General features: G+C 44.6%; 1 protein-coding gene, 1 long non-coding RNA gene and 1 pseudogene across 22 annotated transcripts in view; 2 read left to right on the top strand and 1 right to left on the bottom strand.

The window, feature by feature from the left end:
- The window catches only part of KANTR (KANTR integral membrane protein), a 90,111-nt gene that overhangs the window by 38,395 nt on the left and 38,284 nt on the right, over nt 1-13,432 (bottom strand). For 3 of the 21 annotated variants that reach the window (XR_012092013.1, XR_012092017.1, XR_005239206.2), the window contains one exon: nt 5,284-5,622. The exons of 14 other annotated variants lie outside the window; for them this stretch is intronic. The gene's annotated coding sequence lies outside the window, so the exon portion shown is untranslated. 4 more of the 21 variants (XR_012092005.1, XR_012092004.1, XR_012092007.1 and 1 more) reach the window with 4 other exon arrangements.
- The window catches only part of LOC119622601 (uncharacterized), a 40,501-nt gene that overhangs the window by 1,706 nt on the left and 25,363 nt on the right, over nt 1-13,432 (top strand). Inside the window, exon 2 of the long non-coding RNA XR_012092018.1 lies at nt 640-777. This is a non-coding gene — a long non-coding RNA (uncharacterized lncRNA). The remainder of the gene's footprint in view (nt 1-639; nt 778-13,432) is intronic.
- On the top strand, nt 2,587-3,696 carry LOC103232011 (actin, cytoplasmic 2-like; annotated as a pseudogene).

Genomic DNA, 13,432 nt, shown 5'->3' on the forward strand with positions numbered 1-13,432 from the left:
ATTTCCTCCTTATTTTGTTACGAATATATTTGTTTATATATATCAAATACTTATGTTTTCTTCCCTCTCTTATTCCCTTATCATGTAACATAAGGTGTATTGGCTTTAAATAATAGTATTTAAGAATTGTTAACTTTACATCATTGTATTTAAGTTACAGGATATCAAAGAAAAGAGTAAACATCAGTGAAGGACTTTACCTCTTTTGCTGGGGAAATGGTTAGTGTGCTTTCGGTTGTAGGGAGAATAGTTTTATCATGTTAGATGGAATTATGACCTTGTTATGGTCTTCATTTGACGATTAAATATGGTTTAAGGAGGTGTTATATGGGTGCCAAGTTCACAAGGCATGGATTTGTGATAGTTAATTATATGTGTCAACTTGACTGGGTCTTGGGGTACCCAGATATTTGGTCAAACATTATTCTGGGGTTTCTTTGGGGATGCTCCTGGGTGATAGGAACATAGGAACATTTAAATTGGTAGACTGAGTAAAGCAGATTGCCCTCCCTGATGTGGGTGGGCCTCACCCAATCAGTTGAAGGCCTGAATAGAACAAAAAGGATTACCCTCCCCGAAGTAAGAGTGAATTCTCCTGCCTGCCTTCAAACTAGAATATCAGCGTTTTCTTCCCTTCAGACTTAAGCGGAAACATCAGCTCTTCCTGGGTCTTGAGTCTGCCAGCCTTTGAACTGGAACTACACCATTAGTACTCCTGGGTCTTCCTCCTGACAACTCACCTTGCAGATATTGGGACTTGTCAACCTACACAATCATGTGAGTTGACTCCCTACAATGAATCTTTGTTTGTCTGTCCTTCTCTCTCTCTAGTTCGCTCTCTCATATATATCCTATTGATTCTGTTTCCCTGGAGAACCCTAATACAAATTTTAAAATAAATATTTGTATAAATTAAATTTACATGTTAGGTTCTAAAAAATTACTATTATTTAGAGATGGGGTCTAGTTATATTGCCCGGGCTTGAGTACAATGGCTATTCATAGGCACAATCATCGTACGCCACAAACTCAAACTCCTGGGCTCAAGCAATCCTCTTGCCTCAGCCTCCTGAGTAACTGGGACTACAGGTGTGGGCCACCGTGTTGGGCTCAAAAATTAATTTTGGCCAAGCATAGTGGCTTGTGCCTCTATCCCAGCACTTTGGGAGGCTGAGGCGGGAGGATTTCTTGAGGCCAGGAGTTCAAGACTAGCTCTGGCAACATAGAGAGACCCAGTATCTACCAAAAAGAAAAATTAATTTTAAATGTTAAAAATTAATGTTTTAAATGTTCAAAAATTAATTTAAATTTAATGCATTTAAAAATAAAACTTAAATGCATTAAGAGTGCTTTAAAATAAATTGCATGGAAACATTTTTAAAAACCCAGGTATAATCCTGAAATCTATAAATTCATCTATAGATCTATAGAACTTATAGATCTTGAAATCTATAAATTCACCTCACTCTACAATATGGATTAGAAGTACTTGAGACACAGAAAGACTAAGGCAGCTGCCTGGAGACTTGGATCCACTAAGTGGCTGAACTGAGATTTACATGGGAAAGATTAAATAGTAACTATTTTACATGAGAAAGATGAAAATTACATGAAATAAATTATGTAAGGGACACTGGCTGATATATGCAAAATGGTCTACATATTTCAGAATAAAAACAGTATTCTTTAAAAAAAGCACCCAGGTGTAATAAATATTCTCCGGTGGTTAATAAAAAGTCTAAAAATTCACAAAGTATTACTTACACTCACGTATGGATTTTTTTTTTTTCTTTTCTTTTGAGACAGAGTCTCACTCTATCACACAGGCTGGAGTACAGTGGTGCAATCTAGGCTGACTGCAACCTCTGCCTCCCAGGTTCAAGTCATTCTCCTGCCTCAGCCTACCGAGTAGCTGGGATTACAGGCATATACCACCATGCCCAGCTAATTTTTGTATTTTTAGTAGAGATGGGGTTGCACCACGTTGACCAGGTTGGTCTCAAACTCCTGACCTCAGGTGATCCACTTGCCTCAGCCTCCCAAAGTGCTGGGATTACAGGCATGAGCCACCACGACCAGCCTAGACAGATTTTTTGTTTGTTTTTGAGACAGGGTCTGGTTCTGCTGCCCAGGCTGGAGTGCAGTGGCACAATCTCGGCTCACTGCAATCTCTGCCTCCTAGGCTCAAGCAATTCTCATGCCTCAGCCTCCTGGGTAGCTGGGACTACAGGCACGCACCACCATGCTTGGCTAATTTTTGAATTTTTAATAGAAATGGGGTTTCGCCATGTTGCCCAGGCTGGTCTCAAACTCCTGGCCTCAACTGATCCACCCACCTCGGCCTCACAAAGTGCTGAGATTACAGGCATAGCCACCGAGCCAAGGAATCAATTTAATTAAGTAATTCTCCTGTTATATGCTTTCTATTTTTTTTTTTAAAGAAAATAATTCAGAATGAATTTCCATCAAAAATCAGTATTTGGCAAATTGTTAACTTCAAAATCCAGTAATACACTCACTTGCTGCCACCAGCCCGTACACCATGTCCTCCCACGGCTCTGCCGCCCCGCTCCTCCACAGGTTGCAATGGAAGAAGAGATCGCCACGCTTGTCATTGACAATGGCTCTGGCATGTGCAAAGCTGGCTTTGCTGGGGATGGATGGCCCCGGAGCTGTGTTCACCTCTATCGTCAGGCACCCCCCTGCACCAGGGGGTGATGGTGGGCATGGGCCAGAAGGACTCCTACATGGGCCTCGAGGCCCAGAGCAAGCGCAACATCCTGACCCTGAAGTACCCTATCGAGCATGGCATCATCACCATCTGGGACGACATGGAGAAGATCTGGCACCACACCTTCTACAACGAGCTGTGCATGGCCCTGGAGAAGCACGCGGTGCTGCTGACCGAGGCCCCCCAAATCCCAAGGCCAACAGAGACAAGATGACTCAGATCATGTTTGAGACCTTCAACACCCCAGCCATGTATGTGGCCATCCAGGCTGTGTTGTCCCTCTAAGCCTCTGGGCGCATCACTGGCATTGTCATAGACTCTGGAGACAGGGTCACCCACATGGTGCCCATCTACGAGGGCCACGCCCTCCCCCCATGCCATCCTGCATCTGGACCTGGATGGCTGGGACCTGACCAACTACTTCATGGAGATCCTCACTGAGCTTCACCATCACGGCCAAGCAGGAGATTGTGCGCGACATCAACGAGACGCTGTGCCACGTCGCCCTGGACTTCGAGCAGGAGATGGACACTGCCACATCTTCCTCCTCCTCCTCCTCCCTGGAGAAGAGCTACGAGCTGCCTGACGGCCAGGTCAGGTCATCACCATCGGCAACAAGTGGTTCTGGTGTCTGCAGGCACTGTTCCACCTTCCTTCTTGGGCACGGAATCCTGCAGCATCCACAAGACCACCTTCAACTCCATCATGAAGTGTGACGTGGACATCCGCAAAGACCTGTATGCCAACACAGTGCTGTCTGGCAGCACCACCATGTACCCTGGCATCACTGCCCTGGCATCCAGCACCATGAAGATCAAGATCATCATGCCCCCACAGCACAAGTACTCGGTGTAGATCGGTGGTTCCATCCTGGCCTCACTGTCCACCTTCTAGCAGATGTGGATTAGCAATTAGCTATGTATGATGAGTCTGGCCCCTCCATCGTCCACTGCAAATGCCTCTAAATGGACTGCAAGCAGATGTTCAGCGTTTGCTGCATGGGTTAATTCAGGAGTATAAATTTGCCCCTGGCAAATGCATAAACCTCATGCTAGCCTCACAAAACTGGAAAAAGCCTTCAAAAAGAAATTTGTGGCCAGGTGTGGTGGCTCATGCCTGTGATCCCAGCACTTTGGGAGGCCTAGACGGGTGGATCACAAGGTCAGGAGTTCGAGACCGGCCTGGCCAACATGGTGAAACCCCGTCTCTCCTAAAAATACAAAAATTAGCCAGGCATGGTGGCATTTGCCTATAATCCCAGCTACTGGGGAGGCTGAGGCAGGAGAATCGCTTGAACCTGGGAGGCGGAGGTTGTGGTGAGCCGAGATTGCACCGCTGCACTCCAGCCTGGGCAACAGGAACAGGGTGAGACTCTGTCTGAAAAAAAAAACAAAAAACAAAAAACAAAAAACAAAAAACAAAAACAAACAAAAAAACCACACACACACAAAGAAATTTGTCCTTGAAGCTTGTATCTGATATCAGCACTGCATTGTAGACTTGTTGCTGATTTTGACTTTCTATTCAATTTATAATCAAGTTAACTGTTCCCCTTGGTATGTGTTTAATACCCTGTACGCGTCTTTGATTTCAACCTTTAGTACATGTGGCTTGGCCACTTTGTGGCTGAGGTAAGAATGTGCTTGTGGAAGACAAGTCTGTGGCTTGGTGAGTCTGCATGGCCAGCAGTCTCCAATATGTGCAGGGTATTAATGTGTCAGGGCTGAGTGTTCTGGGATTTCTCTACAGGCTGGCAAGGGCTCCTGAACCAGTTGTTTCTGTCCTTCTGGTCTGTCTGAGTTGGAAAGTCCAAGCCATAGGACCCAGTTTCCTTTCTTAGCTGATGTTTTCCTGCAAGAACAATTACTTGCCTTGAGTTGGAAGCGGTTTGGATTTACACCTGTAGATATATTCATCCTTTTAATTTATGTAAGGTTTTTTTGTACATAATTCTCAATTCTTTAAAGAGATGACAACAAATTTTGGTTTTCTACTGTTATGTGAGAACATTAGGCCCCAGCAACACGTCATTGTGTAAGGAAAAATAAAAGTGCTGCCGTTAAAAAAAAAAAAAAATCCAATAATAGAGAGTGGGAGAAGGAGAAATTGGGGAGAGGGAGAGCAAGAAAGAATGAGGGACAGAGAGAAAGAAAAAAGGAAAGAGGAAGGGAGGAAGGGAAGATAAAAGAATGGGGTAAATAACAGCTAAGAAAATGAAATAGTTATGTTCCTTTAAAGCAGTGCCTAATAATAGATGCTGATTCTAATAATAAAAGATACAGCTTCCATGTTACCAGAAAAAATTGTGAAAAGAGCAGATTGAATCTAATAAGTATTTAAATACTACACATATGCACACCAACAAAGTATCTTGATGAGCAGGAGCAAGGCAAAAATCAGGTTAAGTCGAATGATTCCCACAGAAGGTCAGAGAAGTGCTGTATACTGCAGCCCCTCACAGCTCCTCTCTGGTAGTAGGAGCCACACACTAGATCTTGCACTGGACCAAGATGTTCAAAGAGGGAACTGTGTGAAACACCACACTGTTCAAATACAATTTCAAAATAATTTTATTTTACTTATTTTATTTTTGGGATAAAGTCTCGCTTTTGTTGCCCAGGCTAGAGTGCAATGGCGCAATCTCGGCTCCCTGCAACCTCCGGCTCCCGGGTTCAAGTGATTCTCCTGTCTCAGCTTCCTGAGTAGCTGGGATTATAGGCGTGCACCACCACGTCTGGCTAATTTTGTATTTTTAGTAGAGACGGGGCTTCATCATGTTGGTCAGGCTGGTCTCGAACTCCTAACCTCGAGTGATCCACCTGCCTCAGCCTCCCAAAGTGCTGGGATTACAGGCGTGAACCACCATGCCTGGCCTTCAAAATAATTTTAAACTGGAAAAACACAGTTGCAAATGTTAGAGATACTTTAAAAACATTTATAATTATTTAAAAAATTATAACTATTGATAACTCTCACCCCTGGAACTGAAATGCAGCACTGTAGGGTACCTGGGCACACAGGCTAGGAAACTAATGAGAGAAGACTTGTGCTTTTTTTGCCCTTGGAAACTTCTAATTTGGAGGGACATACATTTTGTTTTTGCCCTTTTTGTGCTTAATGCTGTGATGAACACCCTTGCATATGGCCCCTTATAGATCTGTGTACTTCCCTGGGATTTACTGTACCCAGGAACAGAATTGTTGGGTCATACAGTAAATGCATTTACTTTTTTTTTTTTTTTTTTTTTGAGACAGAGTCTCACTCTGTTACCCAGGCTAGAGGGCAGTGGTGCGATCTTGGCTCACTGCAACCTCTGCCTCCCGGGTTCAAGCGATTCTCCTGCCTCAGCCTCCTGAGTAGCTGGGATTACAGGCATGCACCACCACATCCAGCTAATTTTTCTATTTTTGGTAGGGACAGGGTTTCGCCATGATGGCCAGGCTGGTCTGGAACTCCTGAGTGACCTCAGGCTCTCCACTTGCCTCAGCCTCCCAAAGTGCTGGGATTGCAGGCGTGAGCCACTGCACCTGGCCCAGTAAATGCATATCTAATTTGACAAGGTACTTCCAGACAGCTCTTCGGAATAGCTGCCCTAGTCCACACTCCCATTAGCCATGCAGGAGGGTTTGTAGGTCCTTACACCCCCACTGCCACTTGGCATTACCCTGCTTCTTAAATTTGTCGGGCTGATAAAGTGATACCTCACTGTTATTTTAATTCCTCAGATTTGCAAAGATCTTGAACACCTCATCATATACTGCTGGCTTTTCAAATTTCTTCCTCTGCAAATTGCTTATTGTGTGCTTTGGCTACTTTTCTATTGGCATTGCTGTCTTCTTCTCCTTCTTTCTTTTTCTTTCTTCCTTCTTCTTTTGTCCTTCCCCTTCCTTCTTCCCCTTCCTCATCCTCCTCCTTCGTCCTTCCTCCTCCTCCTCCTTCTTCCTCTTTCTTCTTTTGTTTTGTTTTTAAAAACAGGGTCTCGCCTGTCACCCAGGCTGGAGTGCAGTGGCATGACCACAGCTCACTGTAACCTCAAACTCCTGGGCTCGTGTGATCCTCCCGTCTCAGCCTCCCAAGTAGCTAGGATGACTGGCGTGTGCCACCACAACCAGGTAATAAAAAAAATTTTTCTTTTTCTAGAGACAGGGTCATGTTGTATCGTCTGGCTGGTCTCAAACTCCTGGCCTCAAGCAATCCTCCTGCTTCAGTCTCCCAAAGAACTGGGATCATAGGTGTAAATCATGACACCCAACCTCTCTTCTTGCTGATTCACAGGAAATCTTTTTATATTCTAGGTATCAAATCCCTTGTTGGTTTATACATTGCAAATATCATCTCCCAGTCTGCATATTATCTCTTACTTTTGTCCATGGTGTCTTTTATTGAGCATAAATCCTTAATTTTGCTATAATCTAATCATCTCTTCAGCATATGGGTTATAGTCTTAAAATTCTGTCCAAGCCCCTAGGTCACAGACATCTCCCTACAATTTCTATTAACATTACAGTTTTATTTTCACATTGAGGTCCTCAATCTACCTAGAATCCTTTTTTTTTTTTTTTTTTTGAGATGGAGTCTCGCTCTGTCACCCAGGCTGGAGTACAGTGGCACGATCCTGGCTCACTGCAATCTCTGCCTTCTGAGTTCAAGTGCTGCTTCTACCTCAGCCTCCTGAGTAGCTGGGACTACAGGCACATTCCACCACATTCGGCTAGTTTTTTGTATTTTTAGTAGACATGGTGTTTCACCATGTCTGGTTGACCAGGCCAGTCTCGAACTCCTGACCTCAAGTGATCCGCCCACCATGACCTCCCAAAGTGGTGGGATTACAGGCGTTGAGACACCATGCCCGTCCCCTAGAATACATTTTGGTACATGTCATGAGGAAGGGATCCAGTTTTATTGTTCTCTGTCATGAGCCAGTTTTCTCAACACCTTTAACTAAGCAACTGTCCTTTCTCCCTTGATTTGTTATACATTAGGTTTTTACATACACGTGTCTGTATCTATGCTGTTGTATTGGTCTACTTTTCTGTTTCTGTGCCAATGACACATTGTTTATATTTCTAAATTCAAAGAAACAAAGGCCGGACGGGGTGAGTCACCCCTGTAATCCCAGCACTTTGGGAGGCTGAGGCGGGCAGATCACCTGAGGTCGGGAGTTCAAGACCAGTCTGACCAACATGGAGAAACTCCATCTCTACTAAAAATACAAAATTACCTGGGCATCATGGCGCATGCCTGTACTCCCAGCTATTCAGGAGGCTGAGGCAGGAGAATCACTTGAACCCAGGAGGCGGAGGTTGTGGTTAGCTGAGATCGTGCCATTGCACTCCGGCCTGGGCAACAAGAGTGAAACTCCATCTCAAAAAAATAAATAAATAAAAATAAATTCAAAGAAGAAAGAAATAAGGCAGAAATAAAATAGAGAACAAAAGACAACAGTGAAAATCAAGCAAACCAAAGCAGATTCTTTGAAAAGACTAATAAGAGAGACAGACTTCTGGCCAGTGATCAAGAAAAAAACAGAAAATTAAAAAACCAAGATACAGGCCAGGCACAGTGGCTCACTCCTATAATCCCAGCACTTTGGGAGGCCGAGGTGGGTGGATCACCTGAGGTCGGGAGTTAGAGACCAGCCTGACCAACATGGAGAAACCCCGTCTCTACCAAAAATACAAAAATTAGCCAGGCATGGTGGCTCATACCTGTAATCCCAGCTACTCGGGAGGCCGAGGCAGGAGTATCGCTTGAACCCATGAGGCGGAGGTTGCGGTGAGCCGAGATCATGCCATTGCACTCCAGCCTGGGCAACAAGAGCGAAACTCTGTCAAAAAACAAACAAACAAACAAACACCAAGATATAGAATGATAAGGGGGACAATAATAGGGAAAAATATATATATATTTTTTGAGACGGAGTTTCTCTCTTGTTGCCCAGGCTGGAGTGCAATGGTGCGATCTCAGCTCACCGCAACCTCCACCTCCAGGGTTCAAGCGATTCTCCTGCCTCAGCCTCCCAGAGTAGCTGGGATTACAGGCATGTGCTACCACGCCCGGCTGATTTTGTATGTGTTTTAGTAGAGATGGGCTTTCTCCATGTTGGTCAGGCTGGTCTCGAACTCCCCACCTCAGGTGATCTGCTTGCCTTGGCCTCCCAAAGTGCCGGGATTACAGGCGTGAGCCGCTGAGCCTGACCAGAAAAATAGAATTTTTAAAAGTGAAGAATTATGAATGACATGCCAATGAATTTAAAAACCTAGATGAAAATAAATGATACATTCTTAGAAAAATACACCATGCTAAAAATGGCACAAATAGAAAGGTCTTGAATAGTCCAGTAAGTATTAAAGAAATAAAAATGGTAATCAAAAGAACTGTTCTCTCTCAAAACCCCAGTGGGTTTTATAGGTGAGCTGTAGCAAACTTTCAAGGTATAGTTAATTCCAATCATATGCATAATAAATAACAAAAGTAAAACCTATTTTTTTTTGAGGTTAGTGTAACCTAAATTATAAAACTGGATAGGAGAACCCAAGAAAAGAAAATCCTAGGGCCACTTATAAAACAAAAATCTCCCCTCAAGAGTTAGCTAACAGACACTAATACTGCATTCAAAAATACAGATTATGACCCAGTGGAGTTTACTCCAGGAATATAAGAATGTTATGGTTCAGGCTATGTGCTGTGGCTCACACCAGTTATCCCAGCACTTTAGGAGGCCAGTGCAGGAGTTTCACTTGAAGCCAGGAGTTCAAGATCAGCCTGGGCAACCTAGCAAAACCCACATCTCTACAAAAACAAAAATAAAAAATTATCCAGGTGAGGTGGCAGGCACCTGGAGTCCTAGCTGCTCTAGCCTGCGTGACAGAGCAAGACCTTGTCTCTTTAAAAATAAAAAAAGAGACTGTTATGGTTCAACATCAATAGTATACTAATGTGGCCAGGTGCAGTGGCTCATGTTTATAATCCCAACAATTTGGAAGGCTGAGATAGGAGGATTGCTGGAGCCCAGGAGTCTGGGCAACATAGTGAGACGTTCTACTAAAAATACAAAATTAGCCGGGTGTGGTGGCACATGCCTGTAATCCTAGCTACTCGGGAGGCTGAGGCAGGAGAATCGTTCAAACCCAGGAGACGGAGGTTGCGGTGAGCCGAGATTGTGCCATTGCACTCCAGCCTGGGCAACAAGAGCTTAACTTCATCTCAAAAAAAAAAAAAAAAATATATATATATATGCTGGGTGTGGTGGCTCTCGCCTGTAATCTCAGCTGCTTGGGAGGCTGAGGCAGGAAGATCCCTTGAGCCCAGGAGTCCGAGGCTGCAGTGAGCCATGATCATGTCACTGCACTCCAGCCTGAGCGACAGAGTGAGACCCTGCCTAAAAATGAAACAAACAAACAAAAAAACCCAAAAAAACAAAAACAAACAAAAAACAAGGCCGGGAATGGTGGTTCACGCCTGTAATCTCAGCACTTCGGGAGGCAGAGGCAGGCGGGTCACCTGAGGTGAGGAGTTCAAGACCAGCCTGGCCAACATGGTGAAACCCCATCTCTAGTAAAAATACAAAAATCAGCCGGGCGTGATAGTTTACACCCATAGTCCCAGCTACTCGGGAGGCTGAGGCAGGAGAACCGCTTGAACCCGGGAGGCAGAGGGTGCAGTGAACTGAGATTGTGCCATTGCACTCCAGCCTGGGCGACAAGAGCAAAGACTCGGTCTCAAACAAACAAACAAACAAACAAACAAAAAGAAACAAACTATCTGTTGCTGATGATGGGTGAAAACAGAGTTTTGGGGAATTGGGATGTCCTAAGACAGGGAAATAGTGTCGGTCAGGTCAACCCCAAAGAAGCCTGAACTGGATTCACAGAGGGGATGATGGTGGATTCAGAAGTCTGGGATGAACAGGGGTGACATATGTTCACTAATGTGGTGTGGGTCCTGATCATGATGGCAGACCCATCTGCTCTTAGAAATAAATGTGGCTGACTTTCTTACCAGAAGGATAGGGCTGTTGTATAAACTGTGGGTTGGCATTAAGACACCAGTTTGAGGAGGACATTGATGATAGGCTCATTTCCCTCTTCTGCCAGTATGGAAAGGGGACACTAGGGCTAGAAGATGGCAACAGGTGCTGTGTGATTTTGATATTAATGGGAGCATCCTAAGCAGCTGCCCTCCCTTGTTGAAGTCAGCTGTCCACAAGTTGGCTGGGACTTCAGGAAGGGCTTAACCCATAAAGACAGTTACTGTGGGTCACACCAGGGTGACACAAATGGCATGCGGAGATCCGGTGATACTCCAACTGGCCTGCAGCACATTACTACGTTTAGTTTGCAAGGAACACGTCTATCTGATATGTCAGTAGACGTACAAGGTTAGGCAGGAAGGCACATACCTCAGCGAAGCATCCTATGGTAACAGAAAGCCATTTCAAAAGATAAGAACTAACTAACTAACATGATCTCAACTAAAACTGCAGCCCACAGTAGATCTGGCGAGGCAACCTGAGTGCAGAGACAAGGCAGAATACGTGACCTCAGTGTTGAGGGGAAATGTCCATTTGCTCATCAGTGGAGATAGGGACACTAGGATTAGGGGACAAAAGGAGGAAGAGTGTGGCTAGGGGTGATCCAAGCAGACTCAATATAACCCCCATGATTCTTTTGTAGTCTAAGGATGGCTGAGGTTAAATCAAACACATTTTTCCAACAGCCAGGTTTTTGTTTGTGTTGAAGCTACAGAGGCAATTTCCAAGACATGGTTCAACATGGGGCTGTACTTCTTTTTTTTTTTTTTTTTTTTTTGAGACGGAGTCTCGCTCTGTCGCCCAGGCTGGAGTGCAGTGGCCGGATCTCAGCTCACTGCAAGCTCCGCCTCCCGGGTTCACGCCATTCTCCTGCCTCGGCCTCCTGAGCAGCTGGGACTACAGGCGCCCGCCACCTCGCCCGGCTAGTTTTTTTGTATTTTTTAGTAGAGACGGGGTTTCACCAGGTTAGCAAGGATGGTTTCGATCTCCTGACCTCGTGATCCGCCCGTCTCGGCCTCCCAAAGTGCTGGGATTACAGGCTTGAGCCACCACGCCCGGCCGGGGCTGTACTTCTAAGGTATGAAGGTTTGGTCTTTTGCTCTTGTAGGGACATGAGTTCAGTCCCCTGCTTTCTCCACTGAGTTTTGAGTTTTACTGTGAAATGGGCTAATGAACCGAGGGCCCCATCTGAATCCTTTAGGAATGTTGGGAAGCAAGCCTGCCAAAACTTTGGAGAAATGACCAACTTTTGAAGGAGCCTTCAAAATCCTTCACCTCAGAAAACTTTCTGTTGCAATGATTCACTTGATTATAATAATCTTTTGGGTACTCAGGTGATTTAAGTTTGTACCTGTTGGTTTTGGATCAATCAGATTTATTAGGTCCGGTTTCTTGATCATGTTCAGTATTTATTCTTCCTTTGAATCTCAGGCGCAGAAGGTGGAGGAAGCTATACTCTACTGGTCATGTTACATTGTTACCTTTGATCAGTAAAATGCGTATCTTTTTATTTACTTATTCATGTATTTACTCTACTTTACCTTCATTCCTCACTCCCGTTTCCAACACCCTCCCCCTCATAGGCAGATATTCCAATGTGATTATTGTCATTCTCTTTGATTCTATGTGTTCTGATAAATGCAAATGTTACCGGGTCTGAAATCTCTTTGTGTTGCTTTCAAACTTTTAAATATATTCAACATAGAAAAAAGTTCTGAAAACTTCCATGTTCAGTTTAAAGACATATAAGAAAACACCCATCTACCCACCAGCTGGCTTAAGAACTAGAACATTATAGAGTTTGAGAAGCCAACTGTGGATCCCTCATCTCCTTCCCCTGCCCAGAAGAAACCACTACCTTGACCTTTATGTTCTCATTTCCTCAATTTTTGCAAAAAAAAAAAAAAAAAATTTTTCTTTCTTTTTTTTTTTTGAGACAGAGTTTCACTTTTGTTGCCCATGCTGGAGTGCAATGACACGATCTCAGCTCACTGCAAAACCTACCTCCTGGGTTCAAGTGATTCTCCTGCCTCAGCCTCCTGAGCAGCTGACATTACAGGCACATGCCACCACGTCCGGCTAATTTTTGTATTTTTAGTAGATACGGGATTTCTCCATGTTGCCCAGGCTGGTCTCGAACTCCTGACCTCAGGTGATCCGCCCGCCTCGGCCTCCCAAAGTGCTGGGATTATAGGCATGAGTCACTGTGCCTGGCCTGCTTTTGAGAAAATTTCACCTCCCATGTATGTATCACTGAACAAGGTATTGTTTTGTTTTGAACACCAAATGGCAAGCATGCATCTAGCTGGTGGGAAGGGGCAGTATTGGTACAATTAAGTGAAGAGTCCAGGAGAGGATAAGCTGAAGAGAATCTCTCAGTCATAGTGAGTCTGGCTTCAGTTTCCCTAAGAGTTTACAAGAGCTGCTTCTGGGGAAGTCAGAGGGTAAGGTTCTAAATGAGGCCAGGAAAATACACCCATGTCTCAGCATAGTCAGGGCACTAGCAGGACTGTTGTGCGGACCAGAAATTAGTTACCATATGGTCTGGTTACCATATGGTTTGATGGGGAGTGGGCCGCTCTAACTCTTTACTTCCAAACTCTGTGACCAGCCCCCACCCTTAATAGTAGATCACAGCAGGCAACTTCTGTGGGGTGAAATGCATGTCC

Source organism: Chlorocebus sabaeus, chromosome X, assembly GCF_047675955.1.
Source record: "Chlorocebus sabaeus isolate Y175 chromosome X, mChlSab1.0.hap1, whole genome shotgun sequence".
NCBI lineage: Eukaryota > Metazoa > Chordata > Mammalia > Primates > Cercopithecidae > Chlorocebus > Chlorocebus sabaeus.